The sequence below is a fragment of the Mustela erminea genome, chromosome 5 (assembly GCF_009829155.1).
Source record: "Mustela erminea isolate mMusErm1 chromosome 5, mMusErm1.Pri, whole genome shotgun sequence".
NCBI classification, from domain to species: Eukaryota; Metazoa; Chordata; class Mammalia; order Carnivora; family Mustelidae; genus Mustela; species Mustela erminea.
The window spans coordinates 9,527,781-9,547,753 of NC_045618.1; the positions used below are offsets into that span (position 1 = coordinate 9,527,781).

Below are 19,973 nucleotides of genomic sequence, written 5' to 3' on the forward strand. Positions count from 1 at the left end.
CAGGTGAAACTGAGTAGGAACTAAGAAGGGAATCTGTTCCTTCCACCCAGGCAGACACACACTGCAGAGCCTGGAAATAATTCCAACACAGATCCCTTAAAGAACACAAAATGGTATAATGGAAGTGGATTTCCAACAATTTACTAGGTGTTTGGGATTGCAGCTGGACTGGGCTGGGGTCCCTGCAGATTCACACGCAGGAAGCCTTTGGCCGCAAAGCAGGGACTGGATATTTGTTGGACAGCACAACGATGTTGCATAAAAGCTGCTGTCCTCTCCACTGCACAGGTGAGCAGAGGGATGGAGGATAAAGTGACAATACTTATTCATCCATGCCCGAGGTCACACGACTGAGATGTGTGAAGCTGAGAATCAAACCCTCGTCTTTCTGTCCCCAAGCCTTACCACTTACATCATGCTGCGCATTGTTTCATATTTGGAAATCTCACCCAGGGCCAAGTTCTTTATATACTTTCTCTGAGCTATAACAGGATCCAGCCATGAGCTTAAGTGTCAGCGTGTCAGCATTTCAAAAACCTGCCACTTCCACATGACCCTAACACCTAGAGCTAAAATTGGACAGGATCGCAGAGCCCCAACATTTTTTTCCTTTTCTGATGATTTCATGGGGGTAGGGGTGGGGCCGGGAGCCCTAAGTGGGTAGACTCCAGATTTGGAAATATGTCCTTAACTGGCCCTTGGCTTGAGCTAATATATATAATTTTTTAATTTAAAGATTTTTATTTATTTATTTGAAAGAGAGATGGAGAGTACAAGGAGGCAGAGCAGCAGGCAGAGGGAGAGGGAGAAGCCGGCTCCCCGCCAAGCAGGGAGCCTGATGTGGGTCTCGATCCTAGGACCCTGGGATCATGACCTGAGCCAAAGGCAGCTCAACCGACTGAGCCACCCAGGCGTCCCTGATCTCATATATTCTTTCCTGATAGTCTTAGCTTTGTTTAATAAGTAAAGACCCCAGAGGAGAAAGCATAGTCCATAGATTTCCCTACTGTTATCTGAGGAACAAAGTGATAAGAGTTACTTTTATATCTTTAAAAACACTTTATTTAAGGGTGCCTGGGTGGGTCAGTTTGTTGAGAGTCTGACTTCTGCTTTCGGCTCAGGTCATGGTCTCAGGGTCATGAGATCGAACCCCGCGTTGGGTTCCAGTCTCAGCGAGGAACCTGCTTGGGATTCTCTCTCCCTCTTCCCTGCACCCCTCCCACCTGCATACGTCTCTCTCTAAAATAAATAAATAAATCTTTTAAAAAAAACCCAAATGACTTTATTTAGTCTTATGTCTTAAATTATTTGAAAATAGAACATTTAAAATAAAAATACCAACTGTGTCGGGGAAGGTAACCAACATTCATTGTGACCTTGTTATGTATCAGGTGCTTTTAAATCTATATTACTTCATTTAGTTCTGGGGAGGAAGTATTATTATCCTCCCTTTATAGATGAAAACACTGAGATTCAGACGTTACAAAAACAGTGGGTGGAAGAGTCAGGAGTTGAACCCCCAAACACTTGAATCTTAGCCAGATGTCGTATCAAACTTTAAGAAGGAAGTCAGAGGCTTTAAGGAGGTAAAACTTTGATGAGTGTGATTTAGGGAACTTAGAACGGTATCAGGAACATGGTAAGCCTTCTGTAAATGTAAACTGCTGTTCCTAGTGCTGTTATTAACAGAAGACCGGCTGTAAAACCTTCTTTTGAAGAGAATCTCCAATACGGTCACTCTTCAACTGCATCCATGAGATCAGTTCGGATGTGGAGATAGGATAGTGATCATTATTCTGATGATACCGCTGGCTTGTAACACTGACCGACGGATCCAGGCTGTGTCAGCCTTCCACTGTTTCCATTCTTAGGGAGAAGGGGTGGTCAGCTGGGTTTCCAGAACGTTTTCATCCTCAACAGCTGGAAGAAAAGATACAGGAACTGTTTGGGGTCAGAGTGCTGGTGGCAGTTTCAGAAAGGCAAACTCGGGCCTTTCTTGTGCTGGACAGAAAACAGTCGTGGATCAGAGATAAGAGACACAGGGACAAAGGTAGTCGGGAAACACTTGCCTGCAACTCTGTCGCCCTGCCATGTTCCCTCCTGAACATGTTCCCTACTGCACATCACTACTACTGAAAACAAATCAGTGGAAGATATGGCAGAAGGAATGGCCAATATGTGAGGACTGGGGACATGAACTGAGGTTATACTTTGGTTTTTGCTTCGTGTGAGTTACTGCTAACTTGCTGGTCAATTTTTCAGGTATTTAAAAAAAAAAAAAAAGTAAGTTACACTTTGGTCGTAGTTCCCTACACTACCTTCCCTGGCTGGGCCTTTGTTCGTGCTGCTTCTCCGTCCATGTTCTCAGCCCAAGCTCTTCCTGCTCCTTCTTCCTGCTCCTTTCGGCAGCCTCATTTCCCCCAAAGAAGCCTTCCTATCTGCCTGCCCTGCCTCTCGCTTGCCCCACTCTGGGTCCATTGTCCCTTCCCTGAGCTGGATGAGATCCCGGGCATACCTCTCTACCTATATCATGGCTCCTATCGCTTTGAATTTATCTTGTTTTCTGCACTGAAAGTATCTGGGATGTGTTTGAGTCTCCACGTAGGCAGGAGCAGCTGGGTCTTTTGTCATTCATCAAACATGGTGACCTGAGCGCCGCAGTAAACCCTCAGGAAGGACGACTTGAACAGAACGGCAGCTGAGGTAGTGAAGTAATCTCAGTTAACCACGCAGACGGTAGTGGGGACCACGTGCCTAAAAAACGACCTGCTCTCACTTGTTTTTTTGGAGGACTCTCTCTGATGGCCAAATCTCATTTTGAGAGACAAAAAGATACCTTGAAAGACGAATCTAAAGAAATCTAGGTATAAAAAGAGATGACAGGGGCGCCTGGGTGGCTCAGTGGGTTAAAGCCTCTGCCTTCCGCTCAGGTTATGATCCCAGGGTCCTGGGATCGAGCCCTGCGTCGGGCTCTCTGCTCCACAGGGAACCTGCTTCCTCCCCTCTCTCTCTGCCTGCCTCTCTGCCTACTTGTTATCTCTCTCTGTGTGTCAAATAAATAAACAAAATCTTAAAAAAAAAAATAAAAAGAGGTGACAAAAGGACTACAGACAACAAGGATGAAAGCTGGGGTGATGCATTGATGCATTTCACTTTCCCCAGAAGGCAGACGGCACCCGGCACCCGCTTCCCCCTCCCCTCAGCCTGCTTGATGTCTCCATTCATTTAACGTCCCTTTAGGTCAACAGCCGGAAATGGAGGTGGATGCTGGCTCCTGCCGCAGCCAGAGGTACTAGCTGATCTTCCTTCCAGTCCGAGCTGGGAGCCAAGCCTGGTGCAGGCCACAGTAGGCAGGATTTGAATTTCCCTGGCGCATGTATGAAACAGTGTGATCCAACTGGTAGCAGAAATTCCACGTTTGTGCCGGGGAACATCTGCAGATTTTATCTCCTGTACAGCCCAGATACAGTCACACTTGGTATTTAAAGAATGAAGTGAAGCAACCACAGAGAGAGATAAAATGGCAAGTACTCTCTGTCCGGAGCCTCTGTAGCTGTTTCAAATATGAATAGGCTTCTAAACTAGAAAAGGAAAATGGGGGAACTGGGGTGGGGCAGAGAGGACAGAAATAGGGTGATTTATCTATCAGAGCTGGCATGTAGACAGTAATCAGTCCTGTGTCCGCTTTGGAGTGGAGGGAACATAAACTACTTAGAGCCAGAAAGATGTGGGCTCCTGGCTCTGGCATGTACAAAATGATGTAGGTGCAAAATTATTCATTGCAACATTGTTAAACTAGCAGAAGATTGGAAACAATCCAATATCCAACAATAGAGGACTGGTTAATTACCTTATGGTATGTCCATACAATGGAATGCTGGGCTATGTAAGAGGGAAAGAATGAGGAAGATCTTAATGTGTGGGTATGGAAAGATCTATAAGATATATTGTTATATGAAAAAAGCAAGACACAGGGAAGTATGAATAGTACACCATGTTTTGGGTAAAAATGGAGGAAAAATAAGAATATATATTCTTTCTAACTGGTATATACGTAAAAAAATGCTAAAAGTATAAAACAAGGAACTTGGTGGCTCCTGGTAGTTACCTGAGTGTGTGGCAAGAAGACAAGAGGCGAGAGGAACTGGGTATTTGGGGGTCGGGATACGGGAGACTTTTTTATTGTATACTTCCCTATGCTTTACAGTTTTTGAGACACGGGATTGTATTCTCTATTTATAAATTAAATCAAACAAGCATCATAACTCTGCTGCTTTGTAACCAGCTGCCTTGTAACCTGGAAATGGACTTGACATCTCCCAGTCTCAGTTTTGACATCAGAGAAATAGGGATATTTACATTGTCTGGCTGACCTGTTAGGCCACTGAACACAGAAGGTACTAAGGGCACTGCCTGGAGGGGTGCCCGCAGTCGTCGGGTGACTTTCCCTCCTTGTGAAAGTGCCAGTATCTCTCTGTCCTGGGCAGCAGTGTGATCCACTGGCTCGGAATTTCTCAAGAAACATTTTAGGAGCAACTTTCTCCCTCCTTGCCTTGTCATGCACGATCTCATCTGAGTCCTGAGTCCACAGTAGAGAATATCCAGTCAGTGACCTTAAGAGTTCAATAGCGTCTGAACACTCTTCTTTCAGGCGGGGCAGCCTCTAGAAACCTCTGGTTTATTTTCCCCGTGGTTGCTTGTTCTTAAATGGGCTCGTCTGTAGGGCCAACTCTGTAGGGTCATCTCCAGGGGACGGAAGGGGTGGGGGTGGGGGTGGAGCGTGGATGGGAGGTGAGCGTGGGCGCGGGTGGGGTGTTTCAGGTGCCTGGAAAGGAAGCTGCCTGTTGCAGCTCTGAGCTTTGACGACATTCAGGTTCATCTTCTGGTCACTTCGCTCGATTGCTTTCTCTGCAAATCAGTCCTCCGGGCTTCAAGAATCCTGGCGAAGTGCGGGGACAGACACATGTTGTCCCTGAACCAAAACCTTCTGTCCTGGGGAGGCCAGGGACGACAACCGGGAGGCAGACGCGGGGCTGTAAGGGTCTATCCAGCACCACACCTTTGCGGTTCAGAGGCCCTGGGCGCTCTCTGTGGGATCTCCCGCGGGCGGGTGCACGGAGCGGCAAGCAGAGCTCGGCGGTCGGGAAAGAACACTCGGTGCTCAGAGCTGAACAAAGCCTGCGGCACCCTTGCACACACCCTCCCCGTCCTCGCTCCAGGGAGCACGCGCGGCCTCTAGCGGCCCCTCCTAGAACTAGCCCCCGGGGTCTTCACGCTGGTGGGACCGTTCGGCTTCCGCTGAGCCACCACCCGGGAGCCGTGGGAAAGAGGCGATGGCCCGCCGGACGTGTCCTCTGGGGACTCTCGCCAGGCAGAGTCGTGGCCCGTCCTGCAGGCGAGTGAGCGAGTCAGGCTGGACCCTCTCCCAGGCGGCGCGGGGCCGGTTCCCTTGGGAACCTGCTTCCCGCCCCCGAGGGCATCCGGAACTGCTCCCGGTCCTTCCTCCTGAGCTCCTGTCCAGCCGCTCTCCTCCCCAGCTCCGTCCCCTTCCTGCCTCTGTTCACAGGTTTTCGGGTTATTGGAGGGCCGCCTGCGCTGCGGGCAGTGATTTGCTTCTCTGGTTGCTGCACAGATTGAAGGGTGGGGGGGAGGGGTGCTCCTAGTTACTGAATGAAGCGGAGCCAGTTTGGGTCAGTTGAGAGTGGACTTGAAGTTGCACTTGATCCACTCACCTTAACCCACTGGTTTTCTAGGTTACTGAAAAGCACACACCATCCACCCTCTTCTTTTTCCTGTTATAAAATTCTGGTATCATGGAATGCTGTGCTGGAAGTACTGATCAAACCCTCTGATTTCACGGAAGATCAATACAATTTCTATCTTTGTTTCTTTTTGGAACAAAAAAACCCAGAAGGAAACCAAACACTTGAAAGCTCACTGGGTACATGAAACCGTTTTAGGTACTGTGCAGTGCATTTCCTTTAATGCAACGTTGGTCCCCTGAGGGCCATTAAAAGGATATAACATAGCATTGACTCTTTGCACACATGCCTTCAAATCTGTTTTCTGTATTACAAGCTACTGTCCACACAGGGTCATAAACCCCCCGGGGGTACGTCATATGCTACATCACGTGATGAGCTTTGCATCTGTTTTGCAGCTGTTCACTTTGCATTTTTATTTTGCCTTTTGGAAACCCTAGACCAGTGCTTCTCAAACTGGAACGTGCTTAGGAATCACTGGGGGATCTTGTTGAAATGCAGATTTTGAGTCCGGAGCTCTGGGGGAGGGCTGAGATTCTCCAGTTCTAAGATGCCAGGTGGTGCCAACTGTGCTGCTGGGGACACCACAGTTGGAGTGGTGAGGTTGTCAAAAAATAGGAAGAAAAAGAGGGAAGCCTTTGCAGGACCAATGTCCACATGCCTGCATCAGGGACCAGTCTGGCTGGGGAGGAATTGTCCTTGGTGATTTTCGGGTCTGCTTGTTCCCTCCGCCCTGACCTTCCCTTTTCTTTTCTTTTCCTTTTCTTTTTTTTCCCTCTTCTTTTCCTTCTTTCCTCCCTCCCTCCCTTCCTTCTTTCTTCCTCCTTTCCTATCCTATCCTATCCTGTGGTCTTGACTGGAGAGAAACTGTGAGAGCAAAGCCAAAAGTTACGTGGATACATGATGTGTGGGTGGCATCTTACGTTTCTTTAGGTCACCTGTGCTGGAAGAAAACAGAAGGGTCCGCAGCCCAGCTGTAACTGAACCCAGAGTGACCTCAGCAATAGGTGTGTGAGCAACCAGAAGCAGACCCTAGGCTGGTGGTTTCAACTCCCTCACCGTTATTTTACTGACAGAAGAGAAGCAGCAGGCAGCCCCAGGGGACTATGGTCTTCTCTCTCCTTTATGGACGCTGTGATCCAGGGCAGGGTTTCTCAACTGCGATACTGGTGGCATTTGAGGGCCGGATTGCTTGTGATTGTTTGCTGTGTTGTGTCCTGTGCATTGTGGGATGTTTAACCACGTCTCTGGACTCTACCCGTTAGGTAGATACCAGTCGCCCTCGCCTCCACCTCCAGTTGTGACAACTAAAAATGTTTCCAGACAATCCCAGGTATCAACTTGGGGGCCCAAACTGCCCCTGGTTGAGAACCACTAATCTAGGATAAGGCATAATTTGTCCATTGTACTGAATGTATGTCTCCACTGTACATACTGAATATGCTCTACGGGAATGTGTGTACCACTCCGACTATGGTGTCCCCAGCAGCACAGGTGGCACCACCAGGCAGCTTAGAACTGGAGAATCTCAGCCCTCCCCAGACCTCCTGACTCAAAATCTGCATTTATACAAGATCCCAAGTGATTCCTAAGCATGTTCGTGTTTGAGAAGCGCTGCTCTAGGGGTTCCAAAAGGCAAAACTTTATCTAATTGCCTTTTCAAGTTGCATCTTACCTTCCACTTTCCAGGACTGTTTTCTTTTCCTTTTTTCCTTCCTTCCTTCCTCTCTTTCTTTCTTTCCTGAGAAGTACTATTTCTTTCTTTCTTTTTTTTTTAAGATTATTTATTTATTTATTTGACAGAGAGAGATGACAAGTAGGCAGAGAGGCAGGCAGAGAGAGGGGAGGAAGCAGGCTCCCCGCTGAGCAGAGAGCCCGATGTGGGGCTCGATCCCAGGACCCTGAGATCATGACCTGAGCCGAAGGCAGCGGCTTAACCCACTGAGCCACCCAGGCGCCCCGAGAAGTACTATTTCTAAGTGGGGTACCACAAAATGAAATTTCTGAACAAGTGAAGCTAAGGCATATGGGTTTGTGCTCTGCCTGCCAGAAACATGAGATAGAAAAGGATTCTGAGGATTCCATATGCAGCAGGAAAGAACAACATCTCCTGCAGGTGTAGGGTACACGTGCCATGTTTGCCACGAGTTTGTCTTCTTTAAAACTGAATTTCCATCTTTCCTCACGTCCCAATATTCAGTTTGCTCTCAGTGGGGACAGTAACTGTGGTCTAATGGAAAGCATATTGGCCTCGGGGGCTGAAGATTCAGATTGGAATCCCAGCTATGCAATTTACTAAACATGACCTTGGATGAGTGGGTCATTTAATATCCCCAAATCTCTATTTCCTCAGTTTGGAATATGAGCTATATATTCCTAGCTCATAGGCCAGTGTACAGATAAAAGGACATCCATGAGAGTATGTATAGTACTTGAATTTTGGGAGTGGTCAATAATGTATGTGTATTTATACTTTCTCTCTTTCTTTCTCTCTCTCTCTCTCTCCCCTTACCTTTCTCCCTCCCTCCCTTCCTTTCTTTCTTCATCCAATAAATAGGGGACATGAATTTTGGGCCAGAAAACATGGTCCTATACTGAGTGCTCAGAAATTTTCAGAGGAAGGAAAATGGTCCAGAAGGAGAAAGGAAGAGCCAGGAGGCCTTGGTCAGTCATCCCTTCAAGGTGAAGATCTGTTTGGAACTCTTTAAACTGGCTCCTACTGAGAGAAACATTTGGAAGAAGGAAGAAAGATCTCTCTTAGAAGAGTTTTCAAAGTGTGGTCTCCACAGCAGCAGCATCGACTGGGAGTTTGTTAGGAGGGAGATCACAAGGGCTGGACTCTTAGCCCTCACTTGAGTCACAGGCAAGATATGCAGGCCCTCACTCAGACCCATTTTCTTGTCTTTTTTTTTTTTTTTTAATTGAGCTGTAATTAGTTTCAGGTGTACAATGTGACTATTCAGAATTTGAAATTTTGTGAAATAATTACCACAATAAGTCTAGTTAACATCCATCACCATATGTAGTTAAAATTTTTTTTTTCTTGTAATGGGAACTTTTAAGATGTATTTTCTTAGCAACATGCAAATATGCAATATAATATTATTAACAATAGTTGCTGTGCTACATGTTGTGTCCCTGTGACTTATTTATTTTATAACTGGAAACTTAAACCTTTTGATTTTCTTCACCCATTTTCCCCACCCTCCAGTCCCCACCTCTGGTACCCACCAATGTGTTGTCTGCATATATGAGCTTTGTTTTTATTTTTGTTTTTTAGATTCCACATGTAAGGGAGATTATATGGTCTTTGTCCTTCTCTGTTTGACTTATTTCACTTAGCATAATGTCCTCAAGTTTCATTCACGTTTTCACAAATGGCAAGAGCTCATTCTTGTTTATGGCTGAGTAATACTCCATCACACGCACACACACACGCCATCTTTATCTGTTCATCCACTGATGGACACTTAGATTGTTTCCATATCTTGACTACTGTAAATAATGATGCAATGAACATGGGGGTGCAGGTTATCTTTTTGTATTAGTGTTTTCATTTTCTTTGTATAAATACCCTGAAGTGGGTTGACTGGCTCATATGGTAGTTCCATTTTTAATTGTTTGAGGAAACGCCATACAGTTTTCCATGACAGCGTCACCAATTTACATTCCCACCAACAGTGTACTTGAGTTCTCTTTTCTCTAAATCCTCACCAACACTTATTATTTCTTGTTTTATTGATAATAGCCATACTAAAAGGTGTGAGGTAATACCTCATTGTGGGTTTGATTTGCATTTCCTGATGATGAGTGATACTGAGCATCCTTTCACCTGCCTGTTTTGCTATTGGGTTGTATGTATTCTCTCTATATTTTGAATATTAGTTCTTTATCAGATATATGATTTGCAAATATTTTCGCCTATTCAGTAGGTTGTCTTTTCCTCTTGTTGATGGCTTCCTTTGCTGGGCAGAAGCTTCTTGGTTTAATGGATTCCCACTTGTTTATTTTTGCTTTTATTTCTTTTTTTTTTTTTTTTTTTTTTTTTTGGCTTTTATTGCTTTTGCTTCTGGTGTTAAATCCAGAAATTCATCACCAAGACCTAAGTCAAGAAGCTTACTGCCTATGCTTTCTTCCAGGAGTTTTATGGTTTCAGGTCTTACATTCAAGTCTTTAATCCATTTTGGGTTAATTTTTGCATATGGTGGAAGGTAGTGGTCCACTTTCGTTCTCTTGCATGCTGTTGTCCGTTTTTTTCAATGTCATTTATGAAGAGACTGTCCTTCCCTACTGTATATATACTCTTGGCTTCTCCGTCATAAATTAATTGACCAAATATGTGTGGATTCAGAGTTTTTTCCTAGTCTTGGTTCCTACAAAGTATTTTCTAATCTGTAGCAGAAAAGGAGCAGCAAATTAGAAGAGGTGATGTAGAGCTATTAGAAGTTGGGTCAGTGAATGTAAAAACAAGGTGACAATTGATAAAGGATGAAAAACTACCAAATATTAAGATTGGACTTGGGTCCTTTAATGTAGGGCACACAGCCTCAATAAGTCCTGTGGTCATTACATAATCTCCTAAAAGTAGGTTATTTGTGATATGGTCTAGTGTCATTGAGAAAAATTTAAACCATGTTCTTCGTTCTTGGTTTAAAAGCCATAGGATGTTGTAGCTGCTCCTGGCTGGCTCAGTCGGTGGAACGTGACTCTTGATCTTGGGTTTGTAGATTTGAGCCCCATGTTGGGTGTAGGGATTACTTAAATAAAATCTTGGGGCACCTGGGTGGTACAGTTGTTTAAGTGTCTGCCTTTGGCTCCGGTCTTGATCTCAGGGCCCTGGGATTGAGCCCCTGCAGTGGGCTAGCCCTACACTCAGCAGGAACTCTGCCTGTCCCTTTGCCTCTGCTCCTTGCCTTACTTGTGTGCGCACTCTCTCTCTCAAATGAAATCTTTTAAAAAATAAATAACATCTCAAAAAAATAAAAACCCGTAGGATGGTTTAAATTTCAGAAAAGTTTTTTTTTAAAATAAAAATGCATTCAAATAAATAAAATTTGAGTATTCTAAGGACTTAGCTTTATCTGGGAATTTTTGCCCCATGGTATACTTCCTTCCCCAAGAAACTAATCATGAGGCATTACTGTAATTTTTATAGGTCACAAGCCATGCCCGATGCTTTTTCTACAGTTCCCTGAGCATGCTGTAAGAAATCAAATACATGTTGGCAGATTAAGCTTCTTTGTAGGCACTGAGAAAAAAAAATAGCAGAAACTCAATTGTTTTGTAGCCATCATGCTGTTCCTGCCTTACCCTATTATTGCTTCTATCTCTGAAGCCAAACATTCTCAGTATGGTTGACTTCTTTTTCTTTGGAGAGAATGAAATATACGCATGGAGAGCAACCTTGCTGGGAACATTAGTTTCCTTTCCATATTGTCTCTCCATGGCCGTGAACTCATCTGCTAGCTCCCTTTGGGTACTCATCATAATCATAGATCTTTAAGAGCAAAGTAATTTTGATCCCTTATTACCAGCTAGGAATACTATTACTTCCGAGACTGGCTATTTGTTGAGATGACTTATTAGGAAAGCCTTAATGAATTCTCAAAGAGTGGTCCCTGGCCCAATAGCTGTAGCATCACCTGGGAACTTGTCAGAAATGTGAATTTTCTGGGGGTGCCTGGGTGGCTCAGTGGGTTAGGCCTCTGCCTACGGTCATGATCTCAGGGTCCTGGGATCGAGCCCTGCATTAGGTGCTCTGCTCAGCGGGGAGCCTGTTTCCTCTATCTCTCTGCCTGCTTCTCCGCCTGCTTGTGATCTCTCTCTGTCAAATAAATAAAAAAAAAATCTTAAAAAAGAAAAGAAATTTGAATTTTCTGTCCCACTCAGATATACTTAATTAGAAACACAGTGGGGTGGGACCCAGAACTTGTGGTTTACAAGCCCCCCAGGTGATTCTGATGCATAATCAAGTTTGAGATTCATTGCTCTAGGATAGGGTACCCACCTTCCTCCATCTCACCCCTAACTGTACCTCCATGGGGATGAGTTATTCTTAGTTTGGAATATTTGGGCTATAAATGTGGAGAGATACCCAAGCTTAGTAGAAAGATCAGACTGAGATAAACCTGGTTTTAAATTCTGTCTCTGCCACTTATTAAGTACATGCCTTTAAGCACATTCTTAATGCACACTAAGTATTATTAACCATTTTGAGACTTGGTTTATTTAATGCTTTCTCAAAGCACAGTCCTAAAGACAGAATGAGCTAATGTGTATTACAGCACTTTGTACAATACTTCACACAAAGAGGGCTTTTAGGACTCTTGCCTTTCCTTATTTTGTTTAGGCGTCAGAGACATTTCTACTGGGAGCCTGTGTTTTCCCATAAAAACAACGTTCAGTGCTCAGAACCAAATGTCTCTGAAGTACTGACATTAGCATGATACTTTAGGCATATTACGGGTTAACAATCATGGGACCTGGGAACTTAATTATGTACTTATTTCATTTGGTTATGCCTTTAAAAAGCACAGTATGATTTCCCTATGGGGAAATACATTCCAACTTCCAAAATGTAATTTACACATGACTTTTGGGACACACTCTGTTCATTAGAGTTTCTAGGCATCTATAATACCTTTAATGTAATCCAGATAGTCCAACTCAAGGAGCCAGGGATTGGGAAGCCCCATGAAATGAATGCTTCTCCTCAATACTAATAATATTCTTTATAATTAAGTAACACTCAAAGGATAGCACAGCCGTGACTTGTTTTTGGTGCTGACAAGACAGAGTTGAAATGACACCGAGCACTGGGGCAAAATGGGGCTGGCGTGAGGCACAGAGGGAAGTGGAAACTCCCAGAATGGGTACCTGTCGGCCATGAGGTAAAACTCACTGTCTGTGGGGTGAATGTCTCACTGTGCGTCTGGTTAGCTCAGTCACCACGTTATCCTGTGGCTTCAGTGCCAGGGTTCAAGGTCAAGCACCCCAGGTCCCTGAAATGAACCACTCACATTTTCTGCCTAACAGGGAAGGCCCACGTTGTGAGGGGAGATCTTAAATTTTGTTCAAGGTCAGTGATAAATTTTCCCTTCCTTAAAATTGGTCTGTGAAAGTGTAAGCGGATACGTCCCCAGAGGTTTGCGAATTTACTTGACACAGCATGGTATGGTGGACGACAGTGTGTATGGGGCAGAATGTCTGCGTTAGAACCCTGGCGCCGGCAATGTGATGATCTCTGACAAGTCAGGCAACCGGCAATGTGATGATCTCTGACAAGTCAGGCAACCCTTCTGAGCCCAAGTTTTCACTTCTGTAAAAGGGTGGTAATAATAATAATAACAACGACAACAACAACAACGATGATGATTGCCCAGCTTTCCTATATATGAGTGTGGAATATTTAGACAGAAAAATCCCTAGAAAGGTATCAAATGGAACTTTTTAAAAACATTAAAAAATATTTTATTTGTTTATTTGAGAGAGAGAGAGAGACAAGAGCACGAGCAGGGTGAGTGGCAGGCAGAGGGAGAGGGAGAAGCAAACTCCCCGCCAAGTAAGGAGCCCGATGGGGGGCTCGATCCCAGGACCCCAGAATCACGACCTGAGCCGAGGGCAGATGCTTAACTGACTGAGCCACCCAGATGTTCCAATATCTTTTTTTTTAGAGAGAGAAAGAGAATCTTAAACAGTCTCTGTGCCCAGCGTGGAGCCTGATACGGGGCTGGATCTCACCACATTGAGATCATGACCTGAACTGAAATCAGGAGTCGGATGCTTAACGAACTGAGCCACCCAGGTGCTCCCCAAATGGGACTTTTTTCACTACAGAGGGACCTTTTGATGGCAGAAGGCAAAGCAAACACTACAGATGGAATGGCCTTGAGTGAGAGGAGAGATTTTTTGAGACAATATTGAACCTACGAGTTCCTTTTCCTACTTACAGGCAAAGACTGCCTGTCTCTCCACCCCAGTTGGAGAAAGCATTCACGCAGGTTTCTCACAGGTGTCTCTAGGTGTGGCCTGCAGTGGGCATTTGCAGAATGTCTTCATTTAAACATTCACATCAACTACATTTCAGCATTTGTGTGGAGCTTCTCGGCAGTCAGTGGGAACAAGTTAACTCAACAATAGAAATGCAGCAGCAGATTCTGAATTTGAAAAACTATGAACAGGAAAGCCACATCGCCCTGTCATTGATGATTGTCCTTTGTCCATTCTGGCAGAGAGATGGAGGTTTAGAATCTGAAGGGATAGAAGAGAGGGCCTCCAGATGGGGTACTTCAGACATACCTGTGTGTGTGCACTACTATGCAAACACTGTGCCCCACACAGAGAAATTAAGTGACCCTATGCATGCTAAAATTTAGAACAAAGGACACTTTGCCCTGCTTTTCTAGTTGTCTATCTGAACAGTGGTGCCAGGGCACTTACTTCTGGGCAGAGGATTGGAAGGCTATTCTTGGCAAAATAGACCAGACAAAGAATGAAGAGCTATTTATACTGACTTCAGGGTTTTACCTTAAAAGGCACCATCCATCCTGTCCTACCATGAAGTTCAAAGTCAACACAACACATCACATGCCCAGACCTTCCGATCGACTCTTCTTCTCTACTGGTTATTATGAGTAGATGACCAAGGAGTCCTAGATGTCTGAGCAAAGTCTCTGTCATGAGAGGTTGAGAGGAAAAAAGCAACCAGACAAACAACAATGACATAGAGCATACAGAGGCAACACAAGGAGAATAACATGTAGTAAAAAAGAAACTATTAAATCCTCAGAAGGAAAGGAGAACATACTGTGTCTATGAAAAAAAAAAAAATCCAACCAACCCCAGTAGTCTATAAAAAAAAAACACTCATAGGACAAAATGTGCTTCTGGAAATTACAAACTCAACAGAAAAGAAAAGTACCCAGAAAATAGAGTAGATATGGTAATGGAAGGTGGAAGCTAGATCAAGAACGCAAGAAAATTAAACTATCAGGGCAAGAGATCCAGTGTCTAAATAACTCAAGTTTCCAGAATGAGAGAACAGAAAAAACAAAGGGAATGAAATCATCGAAGAAAAACTTTAAGAAAATTTTCCTGAATTGAAAAACAGGAAGTCGCCCGACTCAAAATGTTCACTGAATGTTCAGCAAAATGGATAAAAACAAACTTATAACAAGGCTTATCTTGTGAAATTTCAGAACATTGTCAACAAAAAGAAGGTTCTACAAGCTTCCAAAGAGAGAAAAACAAGATAAATAAGAAAGATTAGAAAGAAAAATGAGTTCGGACTTTTCAGCAGGAACAGCAGAAACAAGAAGATCATAAAGCAGTACTCGCAAAATTCTGAAGCACAACGCCAACCTAGAATTCTCTATCCAAGTAATCACTTAAGTGTGAGTTGAAAAAACACGTTTTCAGGCACACAAAGTCTCCAAACCCCTTATGTCTCACACACTCTTTCTCAAGGAACTCATCTCAAGAAGGATGTACTCCACTGAAAAGGAGAGAACACATCAAGAGAGCCACGGGACACAGGAAGGAGGAGACCCAGTCAGAACCGACAAGGCTCCATCCCATGGAGGCTGGTGAAGAAGATCCCGGAAGAAGAGCTGTCCCCAGCCGGCTGGGACAGGTCAGAGGAGCCAATTTGCCATCAGCAAGATCTGCAACTGCCACTGATGTTCCTTTCCCCTCGAGGGCAGCGTGTCTGATTGTCTGCTCGTCTCGACCACAGGAAGTCATAGGCTCACAAGCAGAAAATACTTAGTATCCCGTACCTGGGTCATCCTGCTGTCCTGCCCGGAGCCCCATGTGTGGCAAGTTTTGAGTTTTCTGAGGACTTACTGACAAGCCCTGGCCCTCCAGCCTTGACCAGAAGGGGTGGATGTTGAAGCCAGACTGTGACCTGGCCACTCTATTCATGGTTGCTTTTCTCGGGAGCCTTCAACTACAAGAGGCATCCTTGCCTGTTTTCCTCCATGGCTAGGGGTGTGCTTACTAATGAGTTTTTCCAAATGAAATAATCTCTTATTTAGGGATACACAGACTCATGCTACAACTATTTTTTTAAATACAAAAGAATGCTTGACATTAAAATGAGGATTGTGGTTAATTCTCTGGGGAGTGGGGGTGTGGGAAACAGGATGCAGCTGCAAAGGGGCATACAGTAGACTTTAAAATCACTTATAGTGGGGGCTCCTGGCTGGCTCAGTCGGTAGACATTCGACCCTTCATCCCAGGGTCGTGAGTTCAAGCCCCACGTTGGGTGTAGAGATTACATAATAAATAAAAATTACAAAAAAAAAATCACGTATTTCCAAACTTAGGTGGTAGGACACTGCTTAATTTTTTTTTTAAGATTTTATTTATTTATTTGAAAGAGAGAGATCACAAGTAGGCAGAGAGGTGGCCAGAGAGAGAGGAGGAAGCAGGCTCCCTGCTGAGCAGAGAGCCCGATGCACGGCTCGATCCCAGGACCCTGAGATCATGATCTGAGCCAAAGGCAGAGGCTTAACCCACTGAGCCACCCAGGCGCCCCTGCTGAATTATTTTTAAAGTGTATATGTTATTTTATATACTCTTCTTTCTATATTATATGCATTATGATAAAATTGTTGAAGTAAAAATCAATTCAAAGTCCTACTTCTGGAGTGGCTGCTGGAGTCATATTGGGCCCTAGAGTGGCAGACCTAAGGCAGAATTATTTTGACCCTGATAGAGAAGGGGAAACTCCCAATTACTTAGGTATTACATTCTCCTAGGAAGTTTTTTTCTTCCTGACTTGCTGAAGCCTGTTCTTTGGGGATTGAGTCACTGGGAAACATCAAGAGAGATGTGGTTACTTCTTTACCAACTGCTGGGCTTTGCTTATGCCCTCTGCCTTAATTCAGATTTTACCGGGAGGAAAAGCCCCTAATTATAGTCAGTTACTGACTCATAACTATACTTTGCTTGTGGTTATTTCCTCTAAGAAGAATATAGGTGGTGTTTCTGCCTCATGTGTGTGTCTGTGTGCTTCTGTTGTTTGTTGTCGCTCTGGAACGTCTTCATGTGACCTTCTGCCGTAGGGTGTGCCTTGCCAGGAACTCTACCACTGACCACCTGCTGCTGGGCAGCTCTAGTGGACACACCCAGGGATGTCTGTTTCTCCTTTATTTAAGGGAGACTCACATTTCTGGGTTTGAATTTTGCCTTCTCTGTGGGGGCTTACTCCCTTTCACTGCCCAGTGGGTAAGATTCAATTTGGGGACCCGCTGCTTGATTGCCAATGCCTTACTCACTCTGTGACTTGGTCCGTTAGTCACTTCACCTCTCTGTGTTTCCAATTCCATCATCTGTGAAAACCGCCTACGTGGGATTGTCTACTTAAACCTCTCAGGACAGTGGTGGGAACATCGCAAGTCCATTATGAGTGTTTTCTACCATTCTTGTTACTTTGTGGGCTCTCGGAGCACAGAACCCTGTGTGACTCCTGGTTGAGAGGGGAGCGTGGAGGGCAGAGGGCAGATGCCTGAAGGTAAGCAGCCCATTAAAAGTAGAATGGAAATAGACAAGAGGAAACCAAGCGCTTTCTCTTTAGATAGCTATCAAACCATGCTTCGCTGCAGACTATGGGCTTGGGTATGGCCGAGATCAAAGGCGCTCTTATGTGCGGTGACATTTCTGAGCACAGGGCTGAGTTGTAAAACTCTTGAATGGAAGGTTTTGGCACTCGGAGCGGCTTGGGAATAGAAAGGCAGAATTTTTATAGAGGCGATTCATGGAACTGCTTATGCTCATGCAGAATCCAGACTGTTATGACTCACTTCTCTCTTTATTGCTTTGGACCAAGAACTGTTGTCTCCTTTTAAGTCCCTCTGTAGGAGCTGAGCTACAGCCTAGGGCCAAGATAACTCTTCAGGAAGACAGTGTGGCTTCAGTGAGTGTGAACAGGAGTACCCCTTTGTTGGGCTCTGGGTCCAGTGTCCTGGACAAGCCAAATAAGGATTTTATTTTTACCAGGAGATAGAATTTCTTTTGGAAACTGGCAGCATCCTTAATGGCTCTTGACCTTCAGATAAGCTTCCCTTTTGTCTGTCTGCCATTTTCCTTTTATGAACGCGCAGGCTAAATTTGATTGTGCGACAAGGAGGGGGACAGTAGAACAACTTTGGAGAGTAGAAGTCAGTGTGTCTGGGTGGCCTCGTTCGCAGTTAGGAACAGCGGAAGGGGTCATCGGGAGTCCAGTTTGCCTGGGGTCCTGTTAGGGCTCCTGGGAAGAGCTGGGAAGAGGATTCTGGGACTGATGGTCAGGCCTCGTGTGCTGGGCAGACCTGTGAGCTAGCTCTCAGTATTCCGCACCTTCTTGTGTTTCCTCCTTTGTGAAACTTCCCCCTCATGTGTCTGTGCTGGACCCACTGACCTGCTTCTCGTGAACAGACCATGACAAAGGTAACAGGATATTGCTTCCATTATTAGGACACAGAAGACTGTGATTTCTACCTTGCTAGGACTCTTCTTCTTGCCGCCCCTTTCTCTTTCTCTTTCTTGTCTTTTCTACTTGCACACTTTGAGGAAGCTGGACGCCATGTTGGAGAGGAAGTTGCCCTGTGGCAAGGAAATGAGGGTCGCTTTTGGCCAACATCCGGCAAAGAACCAACACCCTCAGTCCAACGCCTGTGAGGAACTGAAGCCTGCCAACACCCACTGGGTGAGTTAGGAAGTATGGTCTGCCCTAGTGAGTTGACTGCAATCCAGCTGTCACCTTGGTTTCTGTCTTGTGAGAGGTCCTGAGGCAGAGGACCTAGTTAGGCAGTGCCTGGATTCCTGACCTCCCCAAACTGCAGTAAAATTGTCTATAGTTTTAGTTGTTAAATTTTCAGGTAAGTTTTAATTCTTCAATATGAAACTAATATACTAGGTCAATGAAATTCACTACCTTGAGCAAAGAGGGGAAACAAAGTCTGCCCCGAGGGGTGCTTGAGTGGCTCAGTTGGTTAAGCATCTGCCTGCGGCTTAGGTCATGATCTCTGGGTCCTGGGATCGAGTCCACATTGGGATCCCTGCTCAGTGGGGGGCCTGCTTATGCTCTCTCCTTCTCTGTCTCAAATAAATAAATAAAATCTTAAAATAAAGTCTTCCCCCAAACTCTGGGGTCTCAAATAAATAAATAAAATCTTAAAATAAAGTCTTCCCCCAAACTCTGGGGTTTTAGGTACTCTCTGTGGTTGGGAACTCACTATGAAGTAGGAGACCATCCTGAATTCATGAAGACAGAGGTTCTAGGTTGCTGAGGAACATGGTCTAGGGTTATTTAAGTGTGTGTGTGTGTGTGTGTGTGTGTGTGTGTGTGTGTTTAAGTTTTTATTTATTTATTTAAGAGAGAGAGAGAGAGAGGATGCAAGTGGGGAGAGACAGAGGGAAAAGGAGAAAGAAACTGAGGCAGACTTCACACTGAGCTCCAAGCCAGCTTGGTCCCATGACCACAAGATCATGACCTGAGCTGAAACCAAGATTTAGACACTTGCCTGACTAAGCCACCCAGGTGCCCCAGTTACGGTCTTTAATACAATACCTAGGAGTTATCTCCCAAGGTCTCTTGGGAAAGAATGCCAGAACCAGAAGAGCCAAGATTTCTTTGGGATTCTAACTGAAGTTGAAGTCACTGGTTGGGAGGAAGTCTCTCCTTCAGTGAGTAATAGCAGGAAGTGTTAAGTGTGAGACAGAGAAGCACATTCAGGTTTCAGTCATTGATAACTCTGGCTTCAGAATAGGATTCCCATATGGTTGGAGGACAAGAATCACAAAGAAAGACGAAACTGTAGAGAGGTGGTATGGGAGCAGCAAATGCTGAAGGATTCCTTTAAGCATCCCAGAAGAAATGACCTATTAGTGCCAGCAGAGGTGGAAAACTACACTTCAGTAAAAGAAACAAAAATTTAAAGGAATAATGCTTAATGTGGAAAATTTGAATAGACATGGGTAGAGATGAGTAAGTTAATCAAAGGTAATCCCATTGCCCAAAGATAATCAATATTAATATTTTTGTATATTTCTCTTTGTCAGTGCATATTTTTATATTGTTCATATTTTTTACTGTATATGCAATTTTGCTTTAATTAAAACTTTAAATTATGAAATAATTAAAGCATACAGAAAATATCGACATCAAGTGTAGTGGTTTAGATTGGTGGCAATGAATGTTCCTTCACCCGCTACAAAAACGTTGGCTAA

At 44.6% G+C, this 19,973-nt stretch overlaps 1 long non-coding RNA gene across 1 annotated transcript in view; it reads right to left on the minus strand.

Moving 5' to 3' along the window:
* Window positions 1-1,354: 1,354 nt before the first annotated feature.
* The window catches only part of LOC116590385, a 38,979-nt gene continuing 20,360 nt past the window's right edge, over window positions 1,355-19,973 (minus strand). The window contains exon 4 of the long non-coding RNA XR_004285576.1: window positions 1,355-1,920. This is a non-coding gene — a long non-coding RNA (uncharacterized LOC116590385). The remainder of the gene's footprint in view (window positions 1,921-19,973) is intronic.